The 26,727-nt window shown below is 34.8% G+C and overlaps 1 long non-coding RNA gene across 2 annotated transcripts in view; it reads right to left on the bottom strand.

Moving 5' to 3' along the window:
* Positions 1-3,515, bottom strand: part of LOC125655891 (uncharacterized) — a 23,019-nt gene extending 19,504 nt beyond the window's left edge. Inside the window, exons 1-2 of one of the 2 annotated variants that reach the window (XR_007362919.2) lie at positions 2,923-3,515; positions 2,662-2,711 (exon numbers count right to left, since the gene is read on the bottom strand). This is a non-coding gene — a long non-coding RNA (uncharacterized LOC125655891). Of the gene's footprint in view, positions 1-1,699; positions 1,815-2,661; positions 2,712-2,922 lie in introns of those variants that run through there. The other variant, XR_007362920.2, reaches the window with a different exon arrangement.
* Positions 3,516-26,727: the final 23,212 nt, after the last annotated feature.

Genomic DNA, 26,727 nt, shown 5'->3' with positions numbered 1-26,727 from the left:
AGTATGATGAAGTAACTCGTACGTTTATTCTGTAGTAAGATCGCCCCGTGACTGTCTGAAATACCAATGTAATAATTTATCTCATGATCTGTTGTCACCTCGTATATCTTCGGTAGAGTTTCACGAAAGTCAAATTACTCAAATTTATTTCTAAAGCAGTCGGCGCAAAAATTTTAAATTCCATTGAACATAACATGATAACAATTTATAAATTACAAGTTTGCTGTGTTATGTCGCAGTGCCAGATTTGCTATCAAACATTGCTTTTCTCAAATATAAATCTTTTTTAAATGAATAATAAAACACATGAGATGAAATTTGAACAATACTTTTTCTATATTCATAGCTGTGAAAGTGGAAATGTTTAAATTCCTTTCAGTAAAAAAAAAATAGAATGTCGTTCCAAATATGTTGTCTTTTTTCAAGTGTTAGAATTGAATTGAAGCGGAAGATGCCATTAAATGATTTTAAATTTCGCTGAGGGAGAGTAAATACAAAACATATGGACAGGACCTTTTAGCATTATTTATTCATTAACATGTTTTGTTGTATATTCATCCGCTTCGTAAATAGATTGACAGACTCCTGTGAAACATTGTATTTTATTTGAATACTCAAATTTGACACTAAATTGCTCATCAAATATATCTTATGGTTTTGAATTATTTAAAGGCATGGAATCGAAATTTAAACATTTCCTTATTCGTGTAAATATCATGTCTGGAAGCAGGAAGACATCAAAATTTACGTTTGAAAAAGAAACCTTTGCACATTGCGTACAGATGCTATACCCTTAGAAAATGTATCTAGAGCAGATCTTTTTTCCAAATAGCCAACTCATTGCCTACTGGACATATCCGGGTATGTATTATTGATAGTGCCATACCAGTTGGGGTACAGCGAATAAGAATGACTAAACCATGTGTACACGAAGAGCACCTGCTTTAGGTATGGAATTTCTAAATCAATATTGTTACATGTTACGAATGTTTGCTATGCCTTTGGTACCACTTTTGTGAAATTTCACCCATTCTCTCTCTCTCTCTCTCTCTCTCTCTCTCTCTCTCTCTCTCTCTCTCTCTCTCATTACAAAGCTTGTTGTTGACTTTTTATGAAGCAATTACTACTGAGCAGAGAAAGGAAACCAATGTAATATAACTGTCCCAATTTCATGGGAAATAGTTCCATTATTGGACAGGAATCTTCTTTACAACTATTTCGTCATTATCCTTAATTTCCTCGCAACATAAGAATGCCTGTTTTCTTGACTTTTCAACGAAATGAGGTGTTTGTAGCCATAAAGAACCATCTTTGAGGCTGTAGGTAATGCTCAGCCTCATTGGAGAACTTCCTCTCTTGACAAAAGTTCCGCGACGAACATTTAAGCATGTAATCTTTTTCACATAAATGCTTATTTGGAGAAGCAGTAAACGACTTGCTTCGCTCGTGTGGTCTTGTCCTCTAGATGTTTGAAATTATGACTCTTTCATTACACCTACTTTAATGGCCAACCGCAGTTTTATATGTTTAGCTCTCGGGTAATGATAATATTTCAAAGAGCACATCGTTATATTATTAAACTAGCGTATTAATATCATAAAAGACGTGATACATATTCCAAAGTACCCCACTTGCACTTAAACACCTTTCTGTGCATGCAAACCTTAAAGTTGTAAATAAAGACAAACGAAGTCTCTACCTCACAAAGAATATCACGTGTCAAAATTAATATTTTCCATCATGAAGTCTTGATGAATACGATACATAATTTTTTGGTTGAACCATGGTGTCATAAATCATAGGGTAGGCATATTTCAGCAAGATTTTAAACACCAGAACCCAGAACAGGTGACATTTTGATTCCCGTGGTGAAGCGGTGCACCAGTTGTCGTTTTTTATTTTGTACACAGTTACACATGGCCTACATCAAATCTCCGTTTTATTTACATTAACCGCTCTGTAGTGATGATGTCCTGTTATGTATGCTCAAATGCCGAGAAGTGATCCGAAACTTGTTTTCCCTAGAGAGAAAAAAATATCCCAGCTTCCTTAGTTCTCTGACTGTACCGTCAAATTTATATGTTTCATGTTTAATCTTTAGACAGCACTTGATTTTTCTTATTCATTTGTCTAGGAAGACTTCAAGACTGCTTGTTAATCTGAGAATATATTTCTGACCGAGAAGTCAGTGACCATTTTCTAGGACGAATGATGTTGGTCCCGAATTTTTTATCACGAGAACCGTTTTTTTCTTTGTTTCCCATTACATTCTTGGTTTAGGCGGTTTTAATAACAAAACTTTTGTTTAAAAAATACATCATAAAGTCGGAAAAGCTCCACGAATACACTGGTAGATGTTTTGAAATTATTTTATAGTCAACGTTTCAAAGTTCCATTATTAGTAACGTTAGAGGTATCAGACCTTCGATAATTAATACATTTTAGATAAATCATATGTTTTTGTGATTAATATCAATGTGCATGTTTAATTAACATGAAATGAGTTTCATTGAATACGTGTTATATACTAATACAGTGTTGTGCGATTGACACAACCATCGATAAAACACGGTGGTTTTAAGTGATTAATTTATTTCAGAGAGAGAGAGAGAGAGAGAGAAGAGAGAGAGGGGGGGGTTAAACTAAACTCTATATACTTACATCTACTTCAGCACACCATGGTTCGTCTCTCCACAATAGTTCATCCAATTCTAAAAAATAAAATGTCTCCAAACACTGGTTAGTAATAAGTCAATAAAAGCTTCGACATATACAAAGAAAACGGATCAAAGCGGATTTAGAATATTCACTGCTGAATGAACACATAAACATAGGTTTCTATGGAAATAGCTTGTAAATAAAACGAATAATGCTTAAAATCTTTGTTCAAAAGTCAAATTTGCAAAGCCTCAATACATGTACCTTATTCTGTCTATAGAATATTACGTCATCTTATTTCAAATCTGTTAGAATATGATCGAGTCAAAATCTAACGTATTCCACTACATGTTATGCATAATGGCACTGCTATTAAGATATCAGAAGTTGTCCTTGAAGTTGGATAGCACATATCCATACACTGGCTGCGCACTGGATCCTTCAAAGAATTTCAAGTACCTGCTGAAGTGAGTATGTTCATAGTAAAAGACATTTGACAGACCAATCAAAGCATCGTTTCTTCTGTTCTAATCAACTAATATATTATCACATATATACCATATTTAAAAAAAAACCATTTACAAACATGTGTCGAATTGAAATCTCAGGGAAGAGTCGAGTTGTAAACATAAGAAATGCTTGAGAATATATCACGTACACATGTACTGTTTATTATGTTTGCCATGCGCATACAGTACTCACCAAAAGTCCGATAATTCTTTATCTGATATTTTGATATTCCATAAATTATGCGCGTGGAAATATCATAAACATAGTCTTCGTGAATAACCCAGATTTCTAATTTGAAAAAAAAAAATGTTTGAATCTGATTGGAATCTGCATTGATATTCCCTTCCGGTGGCGTGAAAATCAGCAACAGATAACACGACTGCCTCTCCGCCAGCTGATTGGCTAAAATATATATATTTATTGTCATCTGAGTACTTAATACTATTGGAAATGAGTAAAGCCTACGTATCACTCCATTTACCTGTGTAATAAAAATGATTTGTGATACTGATATACTGCCATTATCAGCTGGGTATAGGTTTTACAGCGTCAAGGGAGGCCCTCGGTGTAAAAAAGCCACCATTCTCAATAGATTGTCTATATACACAGAATTTACATTGATAAAAATCCGTGAATTACATATATCCTGGTTTAGACACCTGTCCTGTCACACCTGGGTGAGTTTTACTGTCAATTTCAATCCTGCCGGCGCCACTCATAATGGAAATCGGTATAGAGCATTTTCTCGTGGAGTGATACATTTACTAAGTATTTTAGTTAAAACCGCGACAAAAAATTCTGAAAACCTTCATTCTATGTGCCTCTACCGTTGTTATGTTGTCTTCGTTTCATCTGAAACATTTAAGGTGTGTATTTAAATGCATAATATAATGTTTGCATAACTTCTATTTATACCATCATAAAGAAACAATATAACGTAAAAAGTATTATGTTTCTGATATTTCAACTTCAAAAGAGGCTGATATCAACCACAAATCAATGTAAAAGGGAAGATAACGAACAGTGAACAATCTCATAATTCCTTTAAAGAAAACAAAATTGGGAGTAGGGCAAACACGGACCCCTGGATATACATAATGTACCTGGGATCAGGTGCTTAGGAGGAAGGATACATGTTGTGTATGTTGTAACGGAATGATGGTAATATATAAGTAAAGTGATGAAATGAAACATATACTGAACAATTTTGAAAACATATTGCAAAGTCTGCATACTAGACCATATTCCCAAACCAATATTTGATACGTGCCCCGTCCCCTCAAACGAAAGGCGAAAGTGTTGTCCAAATTTCTCCATGTAGTGCTACATGTTTCATTCTACAAGACCAACATACAATATAAAGAAATGTGTGACGGATGTCTACTGAATATATGAAGTGGACAATACGTCATCCTTTGTGAGCTTTTAAAGACTTTCAATGTCTGTTTTACTATAATCAAACTTTTCGATTTTGATCAAGACAATACATAGATTATGCTTGACACAATAAGTATATATGCAATATTGCTCTTCATTTGGAAAAGGTTCTTGCCAGCGACATGTCAAAGATACAATTGAATTATCACAACAACGTCCAGTCACGGTGCCTACATTGATAAACCTGAATTTTTTTATATTTTGTTGGGGTAATTATTTATTTACTTGCAAGAAATACGATCATACAAAGCTTTCAACAAGGTCTTGTACAATTTCATCAGTTGTATATAAAATGCAAATTTCATATGTATGATACAGTGTACATACCTACTTATTGCGCTTTATATGAACACTTTGTCTATGAATCTGTGTCTTACCATACTACATACATGTATATCTATGTATTACTGCACGACAATCAAAGAGATCAGGATTAGGATTAGGATCTTAGGAAGTTGTGAGACCTGTACGTGGATACTATGTACAAATAATACAATATGCCTGTCCATGTTAAAAAACTGATCATTTAAATACTATCTTAAAAGTCATTTTGAATTGGCTATAGTCCTGCATGTGTGTGTGGAAAAATTGTTTTAGCATAAAAATATGTTTGTTTAAACAATATTCTATATCACCAATGATGCCTTTGGATGCTGCTGTTACGCGAAACAATTTTACTTCGAACATAATGTCTAACACTCTCTATACTAACCAGTATATAGTTACAGATCTGTTAAATGGGGTCATTTATATGTTCAGAAAATAGTTCTTTGTGTGCAGGATGAACGATGGCGATAGACAGTTCCCTGTGTGATTGAAAGTCTCTGAGTTTTGTAATCCTTTCTTCCATTGCGTTTATCCAATGGAAGGGATAGAACGCTCTTCCAAATCAGTCATTAGATTTTTTCGAGAAATCCAGGTCTGAGTAATATTGGTTTGAGTCCATGTTTTTGTCTTGTGACGTCGTGTTTTTATGTCGGGGTACATAATATAGAGATACAGGTCAATTGCTGCTTTTGTCATTTATATAGTAACGTACATGTATACGAAAACTGAATGTTCATTATCTGTTTATCATAGTTGTCAATGCACCGAATTTGACCAGATTCATTCCGAAAAGGTCCTGAATTTGTGGTAGCCAAATAGCTAGATTATAAATAAATGGACTGCATGGTGTTCTGCAAGTTATTGACTGCAATGACATATATCATTATTTTTCAAAACTATTTTAAAACTATGATTTTTTAAAATAAAGACTGCTTTAAATCACATAACTATAGTCATTTCAACAGACTTGAAATCGTTATTAATAAAAATATGTAAAGAGCTGATTCAGCAAAACTATAAGTGATTCAAATTGCATTATTCGTTGTAAACATTTGAAACTAAGTCCCTGTTTCTATCTGATAAGCAAATATATAATATATATAGTATCCCGATAAACTCTAAATTGCCTGTTTCAGTAAGTAGGGTTTACACGGTGTAAGTACCTGCACGAACTCAGCTTGTTGCACAGCAATAAATTAAAAGATACTTAGTGTCAGAAAAATATATAATTGCTAAGCATTTGATTTGAGATGAGTAAAATGCATTAGAAATGGCGTGTATAATCTAGAGAGTCACATTTGCTATTCCTAAGCAAAAAGGTAAAGTAAGTCCTGTACATTAACATAATACAGGGGCCATTAATAATGTCGCATTAGATATGTATCTCCAGACTTGGTAAAATCATATCAAGCATGAATTATACTTTCCAGGGAACCCCTTTAGCTACTCTCTAAAAGTATATGAATATTTATGGTCAAATTTTAAGAATAAACCATGTTTCACACCTAGATCCTTGCCGTCGTGCTGTCGTCTTTAGGACAATGTTGCATTGTCTCCGTAGAAAAAAAGGTAAAAGGTTAGAATATTCACAAAAAGCATCTGCGCATAAATTGTCTTCCCATCGTAGTTTATTCTGGATTGGGCAGACTTACGTTTTGATATTATGTTTATTGTAAACCATCTACTGATAATCCATAGAATTATTAGATTCCATAATCATACCTATCTGGTATATATGTTCTTATTATAACATGGTGGGTTTTTTTCATAGGCATTCTAACCCCACTAGGGTAGTCTTTATATAACTTAATTGATCAGTTTTTTAAAAAGTGACAATTTTTCAAATCACATCAATGGCCTCATTTTAATGCCTTCATCAAGCACAACCTACTTGGAAAAATCATATTGATTTTAAAAGGAGCATAAGAATCATACCAATATATATCTGCTAATACATCAAATCATTGTCGTATGCTTAATGATATTTTTTTCTTTCTGTAAAGTGTAGATTCAAATGTTTTCACTGTCCTAATCTACTAGTCTGATATTTAAACAATCTACAACTGCAAAGTTAAATTCCATTCAAGAGAACCAAAAAAAAAACCCCCAAAAAACACAACAAACACCAAATTAAAAATTGAACATTTGAATCGAACAAATTAGGGGATTCCATCAATAGTGATGCGATTTTTGCAGTTATTATTGTAGTTTAAAATCATTGTAATTTTTCTGGTTCATGTATTACACAAATAATTGGAATGCAGTGATAGGATTTGGGGACCCCGTTCTTTGATCATTAAACGTTAATGTAGACAGTTTTAAAGATATCGGCATATAACACGCAAATCGACAGTCAAAATCATCGTCATGCACCTATTCTTCATTTGATGTTGCATATTAAATGCAAAAACATTTACCCATTACGTCTTATACCACTGCTTAAACCCGTCTTATCGCCGAAATCGAAATCATATAAATTTTTCGGATCGTCAAAATTCACTGCTTTAAATCAGATAAAAGTAAAATTATATCTTATTTTTCAAAACGTTGTTCAGACACCCGTCTTGCATATTGATGGTTTCATGCCTTTCCGCGCATGCGCAAATTCGCCACGCGCACAATGTATCGCCTGCTTTGGCAATTTGCAATTAATTTGTAATGTACGCGCGATTTAGCTATGGGCAGGGACAACGTAACATTTCTAAAATTTCCTTTAAATAAAACTCTTCACCTACCCATTCCTTTCTTAGTATAGTATGAACGTGATACGCCGCCCTTGGGACATATGTTATAACAAAACCATCAACTGTTTTAATATCATTTAGCGCCACAGTAAACCAATTTTTATGTCTAAACAAAGCCTTTATTCTAAACGGCGTACGCATTTAAAGTAACAGATGCAATTTACACATAAATGTTTTCAAGAAAACTGTTCAAAATGTCGTTCGCTGCCAGCTTCCGTAGAGAGCTCCAATTATGTAATAGTGTCAAACTCGGGAGGCAGATCGAATTTCCTTAGCTTTTATAGTTTTTCCGTGAACTGTAGATTAATATTTTCTATAATTGAGCGTAAGAAAACACCACCAGTGCCACCTTTCTGTACATTTCCAATTATGCTTGACAGGTTGAAAATGAACAACGCAATTTAGAGGGTTTTTGTTTCTGATGGGGCTTCAGTTTCTCTTGACCTACAGAGTAATTGTTAAGGATATAATCCACGATATCAGCTGTTTCATCGCAACTAAATACCCCTAAGAGAATGAAAGCGTATTGACGAATTTGATTAAGATTTAACTATTCTTTATTAACGGTATACAGACACTGAATAGCCATCAATAATGAACGTAATCAGAGAACAGTTTCGGTCTATATTATGACCATGGTTTAGAATTTTTCTATGCATTATATAGAGTTCATATGTCTTTAATATGTGTATATCGTTGGATTACCTTTTTAATAATTGAAATTTTTGTACTTTAAGAGTTATATTTAGAATAAAAAATTAACATCCTCTCATTACTTACTTAATTAGCCCTCTTCAAGCTGGTCTGCGCATGAGTTTTCAACCAGGATTCCCCAGTATGCTCTATTCTGTGACCATCTAATTACTTGGCACCAAGTCCGTCTTTCCGCATCTTATCATTAGACATCCTAAACTATGAAACACCTTTTCGATTAGATGCCAATAAAAGTTTAGACTCCTCCAATTTCTCACCATTATGCATACCCCCTCCCCCGTCCCTCAAAAGAATGCAAATATACCATCATCAATGACATGCATTGCGATGTTTCAGCTGATGATGTAACTGAGCTTCGATCTTTTTTCCTACTGTTTTTGGAATATTGAAATTATATACACGTACATGTCCCTAGCATTAGATTATCATTATGAAATATTTACTGATAGTAATTTTTTATTTTGTTCATATTCAAATTCAATTTTTGGTTTATTTTCGGCCTATTTGGGTGGGTTTTTTTCACTTTGTTTTGTTTTATACCCATAGTCAGAAATGTCTTTGCTCTTTAAATGAATAAAAGACTTTGAATTAAGCACCGATGATACCAAAGTTCCAAGAGCATAAGTATTAATAAAGGAAACACGGAGCATTTAGTGAATTTCATCGCTGGATTATTCAGAAAGAAAACGAGATACATATGGGAATCGTTTTCAGTAGAAGGGTCAATGGATCTGTTTCTGTTTTGACAGTGCTTCATATCTTAAATTATGACACAAGGCGATGGCCAGCCGTTTATCTTAAACTGCTAACATAAGTATGTTCTAAATCATTGGAGATTTACAGAGGAACAAGTCCTGTTCTCAACTTTTCAAAAATATTTTTATGCACGGAACATAAGCAAATTTTATAAAGTCAATATCGTATCTTATTCTGGAACATTGGTAGAGATTTTTTGACCGTAGATGATAAATGTTTCGCTCTTTAGGACTACTTAAAGACATAGAAATGCTACCTTCCCCTTCATTCCTCGTCTCTTAAAAAAAAGGCAGATGGTGCACAAAAAATGTCTTGTAGTCATGAACCATTCTCCAAATGACGTCACAATTTACTAGAAAAAGGTATGTAAATGACACTTTATATATGTGGTATTTCCCTTATTGAATTTATGTAACTACATATGTATATAACATGAAAAGAGCCAGCATTTATAGCTGTGTTTGTTATCAAATACAGGGTGACGTGAGTACATGTACGGATTTTATATAGAGGCACGTGATGCGACGGATAGCAAGATGAAAAAATATTTTATACTAAAATAATATGTCAGGAACTCAACCAGAGTACTTCTGATAGAGGTTAAATATATTCTATATGACCTTATATAGTAGAGTTTATGCTTAAACGAACTTTCATTATTGTATATATTTTGTCCTTTTGTAAAATTTGTTCAAAACGTTTATTGTATGATTAATTTTTATATCAAGATTTGATTTGTTTCAACTTATGGAAATGTATCTTACATTGTGACTAAAAAGTGTATTGGATGAGAATTTTGAGACACAAATGCAAAATCCTTCGCTTTTGTTTTTAAATTGACACATTTAATCTTTAGAACAAATAGCACAGTAACCAGCTGGTATAAGTGAGAATTAAGACAAAAGGTAAACACGTTCTTTTCTCTGGCCAAGAACAAAAAATTCGCATAACACATGTGTATATGATGGTATCTGTCAAGTCGGTGATTAAATTACAATGCTTATCATTACATGTAGAATATGCAAATATGAATTAAATATTATCATAGATCTAGAATGCAATGTCTTTTTTTTTTTTTTTTTTTTTTAAAGATAAGTGTCAATTTTGACGTATCAAATGCGTGGTTTGCTACATATTTGGAAGATCACCGGGTGCTACAGATTGCTCTCATCTCTGATGTTCAAAGAAATAAAAACATTGCATGATATAAATATCATAATATCATGATTATATGCATCGTGCATGTTTTTAAATGGTTCTCATTTGGAAGGTAATCTCTCACTTTTTCAAGCTGTTCACTGATTACGTTAATTACATAATAAATGACAAGTACACCATCAGATCATGTGTTCTTAAATATGTACAGCAAATATCAGTTGACGAGGTTTACATCAGATAGGAAGGGGTTGAGATCATCAATTGCTGAAGTATGTGACTAAACGATTACATAAAATGTATCATGAAAAGAAACATTCTTTCAACAAGTCATTTACTTTTTCCTGCATTTATAAAGGCTATGTAAAACATGTTTTCGTTGGATTTTAATATTCATAACCACAGATGTAAACTTTTTACTAACTAGAAACCTTCCGTAAAAAGAACCCACCGAACATTCAGCCATGAAATTAAGTCACCACGAATAGAATGTGGTGTTTTTCTCTCAAAAAACCTTGAAAATTAAACCACACGAAAATTTGTACTTACGATGTATTTGATGTAATTTCCATGAGATTCAAATTGATATAGATATAGCTTATCCATACTACAGCAACGATAAAGCTATTTGAATTTATTTCCTATAAGGTAGATATATGCTAAATATATAGTAGATGTACATTTATATATGGTTGTATACTAGTATTGTATTGTGCTCGAGAATTTTACACTCATATGGAGACGTCACCATTACCGGTGAAGGGCTGCAAAATTTAGGCCTATGCTCGGCCCTTACGGCCTTTGAGCAGAGAAGGATTTTTATCGTGCCACACCTACTGTGACATGAAACCTCGGTTTTTGCAGTCTCATCCGAATGACCGCCCCATTTAGTCGCCTCTGACGACAAGCAAGGGGTACTGAGACACTATTCTAACTCGAATCCCCACGGGCCAAGATATATAGTAGATAATATAAATGTGCGAAGAGAAGTGATTATCTTAATTATGTACATGTAATTATATAAAAGAAACAGATATACGCGGACTTGGTAAGATCGCACCACACACATCACAGTTCTAAATCTTTGACTGACAAGCATTGTGGGTTGTTTTTTTTTATTTACAGGAAATGTCGGAGAAAAGAAATATGAAGAACATAATTTATAGGAATCCTCTCTAAGTCCCATTTCCTGATGATTCTAAGACTTGGTTCAAAGAATAACCTCACTAAGAGTCTATTTTTGTCCGAATACTGAAAATGATTTTTTAACTATATAAAGAACGGAATTAATTGTTTAGATTTGTTGTTACGGTGTGTGTAGGCAGGTTATGTAATATGAAAATATAATAAATGTACTACAGACAACGTCACGAATACATCCATTTTACGACATCTTCTTTCCGGTGACCAAACGTTGGCATCATTGTAAACTGTTTGTGTCCATAAATTATCGAATACATCAAACACGATCATAGTAAAATATCCAGATTATCATATCCCCTTCTTACTAAATACAACTTAAATGAGTAAAAGTATTGTAGTTTGATAGACACATTTACTGTCTACCAACACATGCACAACTATCTGTTTTGTATTGCTTATAGGAGTTATGAGATTGATCACTGTTCGTTATCTTCACCTTACATGCAATGTATCGTGTGGTCTAGGAGACACGTGTATAAGTACAATGTTCTGCGTATGGTCAGTTTGTAAATCGAGTTAAGCTACTGACAAACAATTTGATGGTACAGGGGTTTCAACAGTCTCGATTGAAGTCAGCATTTCACAAATTCTATGGTCGTTATAACGATCTAGTTCGTCAATACAATCTATCATTGGGTCAAATGCTGTCTGACGTGTTTCGTACCGATTGTTGAGCCGTTTTTGGCACATTGATTTTGACTGCGGATAACTCCGTTTAACTGATCAGGATATAGGGCTCACGGGGGTGTGACCGGTCGACAGGGGATGCTTACTCCTCTTAGGCACCTGATCCCACCTCTGGTGTGTCCAGGAGTCCGTGTTTTCCCAACTATCTATTTTGTATTGCTTGTAGGAGTTATGAGATTGATCTCTGTTCGTTATCTTCGCCTTTCATGATACACTTATAGACGTTAATGTTTTGTGACGAATATTATGATACACATATACACAAGTTTTATTGACAGAATTGCCTTTCAATTTTCAATACCAGTATACCAATATTCTTTTGTCAAGTATATGGGTTTCCTTTTCTTAACACAATTATGTAACCGAATTTTAATAAAACGATTTTCAAATATTTATTAAACACTTTGTAAGTTTTAAATTGATGATTTGAATTTGTAATACCGGTATAAAATTGATACTTCGTAACTGCAAATTACAAATTCACAATTACAAACAATTTTGTATTGAAATTTTAACATTACCGGTATTATCTTATACAAAATGTTGCATGGTAATGAAACCGATCAGGTCGGGATTCCAACATGTGACCCTTGACTCTGGACTCCATCAGATGTTCTACCACAGAACTACATTGATATGCACATTATCTGGTCGGGTAGTTGAATCACTATGGTCAGGGGCGGATCCAAGAATTGCGGTTACGGGGGGGGGGGGGGCACTCTATAAGGCAGGGGGTCTGGGGGCCGCCTTGAGGTGGGGGCCCAGGGGGCGAAGCCCCCGGAAGCTCCAGGATTTTACAGATTTTATAGGGCTTGAAATATGTCTCCTATTTAAGCATTTATACTATTTTCCATCATTTTTAATAAGGTGAAATTCGTAAAATGACGCAAATTTTAAGGTTTTTGGAAAAAAATAAGCTCTCCCAATAAAATAATTCAAGAAATCAAAAGATTTTGTCATTTATTTCTCCGGGAGTGGAAGATATTATTGCATCTTTTATTGTTTAGTACATCTATCTAAACAAGATACCACGATTTACCTTAAATTTGAACATTTTAGGGGGGGAGGAGGCACTGATGATTGGTACACCGACTACTAATTTTTTTTCTAAGGTTCCAATATAACCAGACCCCCACCCCCACCCATGCAGGAATTATCATGTGTAACTCAACTCACAATAGCGGGGTTCGAACCAAGGGACCCCCGAATCACCAGGTAAGGGATTCATCATGTACTGAGTATATTGTCACATAACATGCATAGATTAGTGTAGTTTCAGATTCAACAAGATGATCCCATCTCCTATTTTTGTGTAACGGTATATATACCTAATTTCTGTTTATCTAAGAAGAGAAGTATGACCAATGAACTTCTATTACAATTGGTTTTCGTCCGTCGTCGTCCGTCGTGCGTTAACAACTGAACATTTTTAACTTCTTCTTAATAACTACCCTTGTAATTCTTTTCAAATTTAGTATGAAGCATCATTGGGACAAGGGGGACATAAATTGTAAATTTCAGGACTCCAGTACCCCTGGGGCCCTAGGGGTGGGGCAAAAACAGCCCAAAATTGACAAATTTTAAAAAAATCTTCTTCTCAAGAACCACAAACATATACGAAAAACTAAATACATAGTGATGTAGAGCAGGAGGGCTTCTACCAAAATTGTAAATTTCATTATCCCCGGGGTGGGGGTTCTGACCCCAGGGCGAGGCCAAACGTGTTATATAGTATTTATGTGTAAAACAATTAAATTACATCTTTAGTGCTATTAATATTAAATTAAAAATAAATAGATATTTAGAAAGAACAGATAGTCCTTTACCAAAATCGTAAATTTGATTATTCCAGGGGTAGGGGTTTTGGTATCGGGGTGGGGCCAAAATGGTCAGTTATTAAGTGTGTGAACAATAGACATTTTTAATTTCTTCTTGATAACAATCATTCCAATTCTTTTCAAATTTAGTATGAAACATATTTGGAACAAGGGGAACATAAATTGTAAATTTCAGGATTCCTGCACGCCTGGTGCCTTAGGGGCAGGGCAAAAACTGTCCAAAAATGACAAATTTTCAAAAATATTCTTCTCAAGAACCACACACATGTAAGAAAAACTAAATGCATAGTAATGTAGAGGAGGAAAGCCTCTACCAAAATTGTAAATTTGATTATTCCAGGTGTAGGGGTTATGGTATCAGGGTGGGGCCAAAATGGTCAGTTATCAAATGTGTGAACAATAGACATTTTTAACTTCTTGATATCTTTTCAAATTTGGTATGAAACATATTTAGAACAAGGGGAACATAATTTGTAAATTTCAGGATTCCTGGGGCCCTAGGGGCGGGGCAAAAACTGCCCAAAATTGACAAATTTCCACACACATGTAAGAAAAACTAAATGCATAGTGATGTAGAGCAGGAAGGCCTCTACCAAAATTGTAAATTTCATGATCCCGGGGTAGGGGTTCTGATCCCAGGGCGGGGCCAAACTTGTTATATAGTGTTTATGTGTAAAACACTTAAATAACATTTTCTTTAGTGCTTTTGATACTGAATTGAAACTAAATGGATAGAGCAGGTAGTCTTTTACCAAAATTGTAAATTTGATTTTCCCCAGAGTAAGGGTTTTGACCCCAGGGTGGGGCCAAACTTAGTATATAGTATTTATGTGTAAGTTTGCTGATACTCTATAAAATCTAAATGCATACTTAGGAATAGCAGAAAGGGATGTACAAAAAAAGGTGAATTTCAATCAAAACCCAGGGTTATGACTTTAGGATGAGTCCAAATTAGTAATATATTTTGATGTTTTAATGTTAATACACCTATTATTTAAAGCCTTTCATCAGTGTATGCACTTTTGAGGGCAGTGAAGTTTTAAGAACACATATTGTTTTATACTGTTGCTGAACATTAGAATTTAGCTTAGATATTCAGAACAAGAATTTTTTTCTAGATTTCATAGCCCATGGAAATAGGGATACTTTTAGTATTCAGGTGACCGATAAGGCCTGTGGGCCTTTTGTTATAACTTACTTTTACAAATCAATCTTTTTATAACTTACTTTTACAAATCAATCAACTTGGACTACAGATTAGATTTCTATTGATATATAGAGCTTTCGACTCACCGATTTGAAATTAAAAATCAATTAGGAATTAATGATCACAAAATCAAACGTGTCACACATTTTATATCTTATTTACAGCGTCTGCTATCTAAGTAACGTAGCATTAAAAGGTATTTTTGCTGCAGTTTTAATTTTACCTGCAATTTCCCAGTTGCATTATAAAACATGAACTTTAAGCATGTTTCAATTGATTTTGATGTAAATTTCCTCTGTCATAAAAAGACATGGCTAAAAACTGTCACCAGTAGAGCTGTCACGAAAGTGAAGATAACGAACAGTGATCAGTCTCATAACTCCTATAAGCAATACAGAAGTAGAGAGTTGGGCAAACATGGACCTCTGAATATACCAAAGGTGGGAACACACGCCCAGGAAGAGTAAGCATTCTCTGTCGACTGGTCACACCCGCCGTGAGCCCTATATCTTGATCAGGTAAACGGAGCTATCCATAGTCAAAATCAGTGTCAAGAACGGCCTAACAATCAGTATGATTAATTGATTGAATATTGTTTAACGTCCTTCTCGAGAATATTTCACTCATGTGGAGACGTCACCACTGCCGGTGAAGGGCTGCAAAATTTAAGCCTATGCTCGGCGCTTAGGGCCATTGAGCAGGGAGGGATCTTTATCGTGCCACACCTGCTGTGACACGGGACCTCGGTATTTGCGGTCTCACCCGAAGAACCGCCCCATTTAGTCGCCTCTTACGACAAATAAGGACCTATTCTAACCCGGATCCCCACGAGACAACAATTAGTATGAAACACGTCAAACAGCATTTGACCCAATGATAGGTGGTATTGGCAAACTAGATAGTTATAACGACCATAGAATTTGTGTAATGCTGATTTTAAACGAGACTGTTGAAACCCCTGTACCATCAATTTTTTTTATCAGTAGCCTGCCTCGATTTAAAAACTGGTCATACGCAGAACAAGATCTTGCGTATCGAATCATTTGAGATATATACACATCATATACTAGTGATAATGGAATATTGCATCATAAATATAGGAAGTTTACGATGGAGAAGCTGAATTTATCCCGATTTCCATAAAGTTGAGTTGTTAGATGGCTGTTAATATCTATTTTCAATAAAATATTTGAGTATCAAGCAGAAGTGGACGACTCTGGAGTGTCTTTTAGTTCTAGTTCACAAGGATATATATCGAATCGACATATGAATGAAAATTATTATTATTAATAGATAAGACGTCGTCGATATATCTAAATGTCGAATCGAAGGCCACAGCAAGAGATTTTTTCTTCTCACGTAGCTTCATAAGAATATAAAAACAGGTCAGCTAATAAAGGAGCACAATTCGTACCCCTGGGAATTCCAACAGACTGTTTGAAGATCTGATCACTAAAGACTACGGATATATTGTCAACAAGGAACTCCAGCGTAATTTTTTTTATTTCAACTTCAGAGTACCTGTGCGTGGAATCAGAGTGGTGTTTAATAAAGTAATTTTTCGGATGACTGATCACTAGATATGAATGTTTCCGATTTCCATTTTTGTTGAAGATGCAACTGTCTATGATGTCAAAAAGTCTAGTCTTTCATTTATCTTAAGCAATGGTCGTGTAAAGTGTTGAAAAGTCATATGTTTTGATGTTGATTTGAGAAAAGTTTTGCGATTTCAAATTTACTGGGGTTGGGGTGGAAGGTAAGCTGGGGTTCCTCATTAACGGCATTTTTGTGGTCTTTAGTGGTCAGGTCTTCCGGCAGTCTGTTGGAATTCCCATGGGCACGGGTTGTGGTTCTTTGTTGGCTGACCTGTTTTTATATTCATATGAAGCAGAATTTATTCAAAACCTTCTACGTGAGAGGAGGGGGTCTCTTGCTGTGGCCTTTGACATTTAGATATATCGACGACGTTTTATCTATTAACAATGCTGATTTTCATTCATATGTCGATTCGATATAGCCCTGTGAACTCGAAAAGGGAGACAACACAGGATCGTCCACTTCTGCTTCACACTTAGATATTTTATTGAAAATAGATATTAACGGCAAACATCTCAACTTTATGATAAGCAGGATGATTTCAGCTTCTCCATCGTCATCTTCCCATATTTATGTAGCAATATTCCATTATCACCTGCATATAGTGTTTATATCTCTTTACTCTGATCTGATTCGATACGCAAGAGTTTGTTCTACGTATGATCAGTTTTTAAATCGAGGCAGACTACTGACAAACAAGTTGATGGTACAAGGGTTTCAACGGTCTCGTTTAAAGTCAGCATTACGCAAATTCGATGGTCGTTATCACAATCTATTTGACAATACAACCTATCATTGGGTCAAATGCTGTCTGACTTGATTCATACCGATTGTAAGGCCGTTCTTGGCATGATAATTTTGACTACGGATGGCTCCGATTGCCTAATCAAGTTATAGGGCTCACGGTGGGTGTGACCGGTCGACAGGGGATGCTTTCTCCTTCTAGGCACTCTGGTATATCCATGGGTCAGTGTTTGCCCAACTCTCTATTTTGTATTGCTTATAGGGGTTATGAGATTGATCATTGTTTGTTATCTTTACCTTTCACTAATAATTCAGTAAAATATTTTAGAATCCGCATTTGATTTACTACTCTTCTGGTATATGTAGTCGCACAGTACTTTTAAGATTTCTCTTTCACAGCTGTCAATATTTTGGTGAAGAGCAAAGATAAGGGCTTAGTAAAGCACTTACTGGATCCAGCAACGTGTTTTTGTTTGTAAGGTTTTTATGTAGTTTAAGAATTCAGTAAAGGTACGGTAACTCATATTCATCCGACCCATTGACTGAACGAAGTGTCTAAAACTGAACCATGGTTTTGAAAGGGCAGTTGCAGTATAAGTACGACTACCAAAAGTGGAATTAATGCCACGTTCGTTTAAAGTACAGTTATGATAATGACCCGTACAAACAAAGACAATGTTGTTACAAGCTTTGTATTCACAAACTTTTTCTATTCGATTCGATTTCAATTTAAGTCATTCGATTCGATTATTTCAATAGTAACTTGGTTATTCAACATTTACTTTCAATAACAATCATTGATATACACAAACTCTACAGATCATATGAAGGGCACAGTTCATTGAAATTTCATATAATAATAATTGTTTGAAAAGAACAAATTTTAAATATCATTGATTAGATTAAATTAACATAAATTTCTTTAACTATTTAAACAACTTACACTTAGAGAAACATTTACAATTCAAATATATGATATCACAACTATTTTAAAAGCAGAATATGCTAGTTTGACTCAAGACGTTTTTTTAACCGTTCAATGACACTCATTCCAAGGTTGCAGCAAATCGTTGAGAATAATCAAAACAAAACTAAGATGTTTTCTAATCTTTTACTACCTATCTAAAGCCAAAATACTCCCACTCGTTGGATTCAAATGACTTGATCTTTGAACACTGGATTGTCATCATGCTCCTCCATCTTGTTTGTTTTAGTAACCTACGTGTTGATTGGACGTTTTCTAGACAATCAGAGGCGCCGTTGACATTGAAAAGTTAAAAGAAGTGAATAGATAACTTGTACACATTCTACTCTTTATATCAAACCAAACCGAATTTGTTGAGTTGTGAATCGATAATCGATTTGGGTGACATGGTCGCGGTTTTCGATGTATCGTAACGAATCGTTGCACCTCTAGTCACGAGGCATCGCACCGGGTCGGGTCCGGTACATAAGAGGTTCATTTTTTCTATGTCTATCCCTATTGATTCCATTGATGTGCATTGATAAATAGCTAGGTTTTCTGTACACAAATTTCATATATAGTCTAAATTTTGCCACATTATTATCTCATATTTGAGCGATTACTATTTTTAGAACTTTGAAAAATTAGATTCACCACTTCATCATAAAGGCCTACACTACGACGTCAATATAACAACCGTGACGTCACATGGCTTTATCGAGATGAGATCGACACACTCCGGAATTGTTCCGATATATCCTAATGGTTAACGGGGGTGGGGGGGGGGGGGCTTGAAATGAATTATTTAGTGGTCATTTTTGTTGTCCAGTTTATGAGTTTTATTAGTCTTTTGAGCACGACTTCTCTTGCCTCGTCATCACAGTCATCGGAGTCCTTGATAAAGTACGCGGCGGTTACAGCTTGCAAAGACTTTGTTTCGTTATGATCAAGATGGCTGCGTCAAAGATGGTGCGAAGAAAAATTTCGACATAGTATGTCACCTTCCCCCTGTTTATTTGTTTGGTTTTTTTTAATTTTTGTAGTTGTTATTTGTTAGGGTTTTTTTTGTTTTTTTGTTTTTTTGTTTGGTTGTCTTTTATAAAAATCATTTTCTCCTATACATGTGCTACCATTAGAACTCGCATCGCATCTCAGGGCGATCGTTGTGCTCGCTATAGAGATATACAATGCATGATAGGATATATCTAAAAGACACTGTCTATCAACACGCACAATGTATTGTAGAACGATAGACACAATTTATCATATATGAATGCAGTGTCTGATGGTGACATATTACTGTAGATGCATACAATGTACGATATACTAATAGACACAGTCTGTATATGCATACAATAGGGGTTAGTCTAATACACTTACACACAATATACAAATTATACCGAGCGAAGCTCGGACGGCCGAAGGCCCGTCCGCGAAGCAAGGCTCAAAAGGTAACACGTAACTATGTAAAAGAAAAAAGTCAAAATCAGCGAAAGAAAAAGAGATAATCTCTATATACGTTCAGTGAAATTTTCGTGAGCCATATGGGCGCCGCCATTTATTTTTTCATTACCTGCTTCAACAGTTATTCGTGTTTATTTTGAATGCCAATTATAGAAGACTCTAACGTGCAATTCGTAATTTAAACACTCATTTTGTTCAAAGTGAATAGTATAATTATCATTGTAACAGGTTTTAGCAAATAAATACATATAAAGCCGTAATACGACTAAATAGATGAACGAGTTCATGAGTTTCTGTGAATAAGAGTATACGATAAAATTACGGTTACTTTTTTACCATTTTGAATTTATTGGTTAATTTTGTTTAGTTTTAACGGCCTTTTTCATTGCATACGGAATGTATTATTGTTGTTTATAATTGTTTGCTTTGAAAAAGAGAAAAAAGTCGAGGCTAAATGTGACGTCACAATGCACAGTTTACGTCGCCTTGCGTTTTATTTCCCGCGTTCAATGAATAGGCGGATCATGTAAAACTGTTGTCCCCATATAAACTCCTTTAATATTGAGATGTTACTGGGTGTTTAGGGCAAGGGAATTTCATTCAAAATATATATTTTTTAATGAATCATAATCTACCGTACTTAACGGAATTATGATTACCATTCGGGACACGGAGTTACCGTACATGCTTCGCTCGGTCCAACGGTCACACCGTATACATATTAGACTAATAGACACAGTCTTTACACTGTATATGCATACAATAGGGGTTAGTCTAATACACTTACACACAATATACAAATTATATACTAATAGACACAGTCTTTATATGCATACAGTAGGGGTTAGTCTAATACACTTACACACAATATACAAATTATAGACTAATAGACACAGTCTTTATATGCATAAGTAGGGGTTAGTCTAATACACTTACACACAATATACAAATTTGATAGACTAGAACGAGATGATTTCAGTTTCCTCATCGTCAATTTAACATATTTATGTAGCAACATTCCATTGATGTCTTTTAACTGCTTAAATATGTGATAGATCATGTTCTGTGTATGATCAATTTTCAAATCGAGGCAGGTGAATTTCAAATAAGTTTATGTTACAGGGGTTTCAACACTATCTTTTAAAGTCAGCATTCACCATTTCTATGGTCATGATAATGATCTATTTTGTACATCAACCTGTCATAAGAATGCTACCTGACGTGTTTCATACCAATATTTGGGTCATTCTTTACATACTGATTTTTTACTACGGATTACTCTGTTTATCCGATCAACATATAGAGCTAGAGACGATGGTGAATGGTCCACAGGAACTGGTTACTCCTCATAGGCACCTGAGCCTTCGGTGTGTCCTGGATTCCGTGTTTGCTTTACTCTCATATTTGTATTCATTATAGGATTTATGAGATTGGTTACTGTTCTTTATTTTCATTTTGGTTCATACGATGTATGATAGGATAACATACATTTCCTATAAACACATGCAGTGTATGATTGTCTAATATGAATTGTCTCTAAACAGATACAATGTATGATAGTTCAATACACACTGTCTTTAGATATATATTATAAACACACATTAAGATGTATGATGTCAAATAGAGGCTTTCAATAGAATGCATGCTAGTCTAACTGACGTTATCTCAAAAATCATACAATGAAATGTAATCTAATAGGCATTACAGGTAAACATACACAATATTAAATTGTCTAATATACTAATGAAAACGTGAAAGGTGAAGATAACGAAACGTGATTAATCTCATAACTCCTATAAGGAATACAAAAAGAGTTGGGCAAACACGGACCCCTGGACACACCAGAGGTAGGATCAGGTGTCTAGGAGAAGTAAGCACCCCCTGTCGACCGATCACGCCCGCCGTGAGCCCCATAGCTTGATCAGGTAAACGTAGAAAATAGAATGCATAATAATTTGATAAGCACTGTCTATTAATTCATACAATGTTTTACAATGTTATGATCAATGTCTATAAACACATGGAATATATGCAATCTAATCAAAATAAGGCCTTCTCTAACCGTACAGTGTAACGGTTAGAGAAGGTCTGATTTTAATTAGATTGGGAATATATGATAGTTTAATATTTAAAAACACACAATGTATTATAGTCTAATGTATGCTAACTTATATACACATAATGAATGATATTCTAATAGAGTTTGGTTTGTCTTATTAATGCATACAATGTGCAGTATATACTAATAGATTTGTTTAGTTAGTTATTCTAACGTGGTTATTGCAAAAATCAAAGGAATGCCGCGGCCATTATTCTGCGATATACCTTAATACGTAATAACTAATGAGAAAAGTGATATATATCTCACTTGCACTTTGTGTTTTGCCAGATACAACAGTGAAGTCGATAACTGATAAATGAATTTTGTAATCATAAGAATTGATTAATATATGTTGTAAAACAAATTTATGAATGACTGACGAATATTTGTCATTCAATGCAAATAATCATGTGTATTCCGAGATGTAAACAAACATGGCGATGCATAGACAAGTTAACCCTCTTCCACGTATGTGTAGTTTTCTTGGGATGTGTATTCAAACCATTTGGTATAATCCGTCAATATCAAACTCAATACTTCAGATATTTTTCAAAATAGATTTAGTACATGTATATCCTATCATCTCACCTTTTTTCGTCATCAAAAACATGTAGGCTACCATGACGTCACAATGACCTAATTCGTAGCTTTACAGTAAAGCGATCGGCTGCATATTTCTGAGCCCTAGTAGAGCAGAAATAAAGTTCTTGTTTTCGTGGATGATGCAGCTTAACCTCTTCGGTGTCCAACTATTATTTGAAATATAAAAGCCTTGGAGATTATCCTGAAACATCATGAAAACGCGAACTTCAGCAATTAAAACCTGCCTCTATACCCATACAATGTATGATAGCCTAATAGACACTGTCTATATATGCTATTCTAAAAGAAATTGTCTACAAACATCCACAATGTATGATAGTTTAATAGATTCTGTCTATAGATACACACTGTATGAATTTAATTTGTCTTATAGCCAGGTGTAATGTGTAATAGTCTGATAGACACAGCCTGTGTATTATATAATCATATGCTTCACATTCAAAGATTGGGGGGGGGGGGGGGGGGGGGGGGGGGCTGATTGTGACTTACCCAATAAAAAAGACCCGGATCAAAACATCTTATTGATATTTCTTTCATGATTTTATCTTCATTTCAAAGTATTCTTTTTCATAATGTTCACTGAGATGATATGGGTTGATTAAATATACAAGGTAGATTAGTTGTACAGAAACTTGAAAAACAAAAGAATTTCATTTAATAATTCAATATTTAGTATTTGGTCCAAACTGTAGAATAATGTTTGAATTTATAACCTTTTGGCCCAAAATTAGAAAGCTGTTCCTTCCTGCCAATTCCAAGGTCAACTTTAGTTTTGCAAAAGGGAAACAAAACAAAATTATTGCCATTGTGTCTATACAAGTCGGTGAATTGTGAAGGGATGGGGTGACTCCATGCACAAACATCAATATCCTATGTTTGGTTCATTTGAGACTCTTACACTATGTTCATGAAAACTGTTTATCTTATTTTCTGCATTTTGTCTGTGTGTGTCCCCTCTGATTGTTGTTTTAGGGTACTCTAATGCAAGCAAAAATCAATTCAAAATTTGGATTTTTTGTTAATCTATAATTTCTGCTCATGCGCGTCATGATAAATGTCGTTACACGACGCTCTCAAACAAGAAACAACATACTATTACAAATGTAAAAAGCGTATGATTATTTGGAAAGAATCATGAACAAGATAAAATAATGGTCGGTTTTCTTTTACCTTATAATGGCCACACGTCACAGCTATTTATGTAATGTTATTTTCAGTGGTCTTTGTGATTTTTGTTTTTATATTTCACCTTAGCATAGCCAAGATAAAAGGTGTATAGAATTGTCTTTTATCAGCTGTCACCCCTACACTAGGATTTTTCAAAATGTTCCATTAGTTTGGTGAGTCCATGGGCCCAAACTCTGTCACTAAATTTAAATCTTATGAAATAGTTTTAGAAAGTTGATAAAAGAATATATTTGTATTCGATTTCTCACCAATAACAAACATAAAATTTATGAAAGCAATATTTTAACCATTAGTGATGTAAGTAAAACATGTCTTGCTTAATAATGAAATCACATTCTAATTACATTATATATGAAAATGTGAGTACAATTTAGATCATATCAAGAATAATTCATACATTTTCTTCTTAATTTAAAATTCCTGCAAAGAATTGTGGCTCTTGTACAATCTCAGATTAAGGAAAGACTTAATCGTGGATCCAGACATTTTGTAATCCGGGCACTTGAGATTCCAGTTAGTGGTGCAATCTCCCCGGGACAGGGGCACCATGCTTCTCCGTGTGTCCTGCAAAAGGCGACCTTTCTCAGCCTCGTTTTAGCAGGCCCATCTTGTGTGTGGCAACGCGAAAGCGTTTCTGACTTGATTTTCTCAGGAGCTGGTGTGTGAATTTAATTGCCGTGTCTATAATTTTTGACGGTTATGATAATTAGTTAATCTGTGAAGTCCCATAAAGTGCCGACTCTGCTTTCAAGAATTACAGAGCTACCTTACCAGCGATGCAGCCATCGACAGCAATTTGGAATTGGCTCGTTACAGGGTTGGGGGCCCTCCGCATGCACAGCTTATTAATTTTACCTCTAACAGCTGATTAAATGAGAGTGAAAAGTTCTCTATGAGAATAAATAATATTTCACATAAGAAATAACTTGGAGAGCAAAAGGTCAACTCTACCAAACCCAGGGTCGCGTTAATAGCAAATTGCAGAACAGTGGTTTGCCAACGGGAACGGCTGTTTTCTGTTTACAAATGGAATTGCAGTTCACCATGAGAAAATTCATTTTGCTGAGTGTCATATTGGAGTTAACTTATTAATATGATGCTGATTTTGGGTGTTAATTAGTTGTGACGTATTTATTGGCATCTTTGAATGCTTCAGATGTTAAAGACGGAGGAAACAATATTTTACAGAGAGCTGTATAATGTGAGAAATTGGCAGTAAATTTACCATTCTCTTAGCGAAAATGTGATCCGTGTTGTTAGTATGTTTAATAAAAATCCCGATAACGAGATGCCCACCTTTCCTAAAAGACTAATGAAGGTTTTACCTTTACATACCATTAATCAAAAAGAGCAATCTCATCAACACATACATAGAATAGGGATTTAAGAAAGAGGAATATGAAAGAACAATGTACCATGGGCCTGAAATTCACACTTATCAAGAATGTAAAGGATGCTGAAACGAGGAAACTTAAAAACCATTGTCAATAGTTTGTTGACATTGTGCATGACAGTATGGCCATAGACATGGTGCTTTCAATCATGAATAAAGGAATACTGTTCTACTATCCAAATGTGAAAGCTTTACACGACAATTTGCAGACCTGTGTAATTTCTGTCAACGTAGATTCAACTAGATTCATCACGAAATGCCTTTTTCTTTTCATTTTTATTTCAAATCCATCACTGTCAAAACTAAGGTTCTCTTGGTGCCCCCTTCTCTAGACCTGTAGAACCATCTGATACACTGTTAAAGAGAAATGTGCATAGGCATAAAAATACACGCATATTGATAGCAAATTCTTACACAATGAATGTAAATGAAATTATTGTTCACCGAATATCCTACTGTATAAAAATAGGGGGGAAAGACAGCTTACATCAAATAGATTCATAAAATGTACGAGTCTCATGCATGCAGTATTTTGTGTGTGCATATAATGAATTGTATAGTAATACGCATTTTTGGGGGGTGGGGGTCACTTCTCTTGATATATCTCTTTTCAGTGTGTGGGAATTGATAGCTAATAATATGGCAATATATTCTAAAACCTTCCTAACCTTCAGAAAGCCTGACTGAGAACCAAAAAGGTGAAATCGATATTCAAAATATTTACCACTCTTATAAAATGTAGCTTTGTTCATAATGAAGACATGCTATGTAAACAGAAAAACCTGTAACGGTTAAACGATGGCATTTTCCCACGCAGGAAGGGTCGTGTCCCGTGACTTGCATTTCTTCTCGGACCCCCCTCCGTTGAACCTCAGACATCTCACCGATGGGACACGCCAGCGAGTACTGGTTCTCATGGCAGAGGCTGAAATAGCTGAACTTCTCTCGTAATGATTTTTAGTGGTAGTAGTAGAAATAAAATTCCTGGCTTCTTTTACACAAGTGCATGTTTGTTAGATTCCAAAGAAATCATGGCCGTCTAACTTGAAGGATATTGGTTTTCATAGTTTGCGTGCGAGTTGGTTGGTCTTGTGGAGAAATCGTGTCAGGGGAACCCTCCATTGCTTATGTAGCATTTTCTCTGTATGTAATTTGGGAGGCGATCGAATATTTTTCCACGGTTTTGCGTTAAACAACATTGAATAATCACCATTGCTTAAAACTTTAAAACTCTTGGATGCCTAGACTTTATGAAATCTTAATTTGATTGGCCTTGTACATGTTACATTGATCAAATCGTTTCCTTTACTGTGGCCAAATTGAAAACCATGTATCATTAAAAAGAAAGAAAAACAAGCAAATTTTGTACCTCATGTGGGGAATGGAAAACACCCCTTTGATTTCTATAATAAACCCAGAAAGATAAAATTCCAGTAGC

This window comes from Ostrea edulis, chromosome 7 (assembly GCF_947568905.1).
Source record: "Ostrea edulis chromosome 7, xbOstEdul1.1, whole genome shotgun sequence".
NCBI lineage: Eukaryota > Metazoa > Mollusca > Bivalvia > Ostreida > Ostreidae > Ostrea > Ostrea edulis.
The sequence above is the reverse complement of the archived record's forward strand: the minus strand, read 5'-3'. Positions and strand labels throughout refer to the sequence as shown.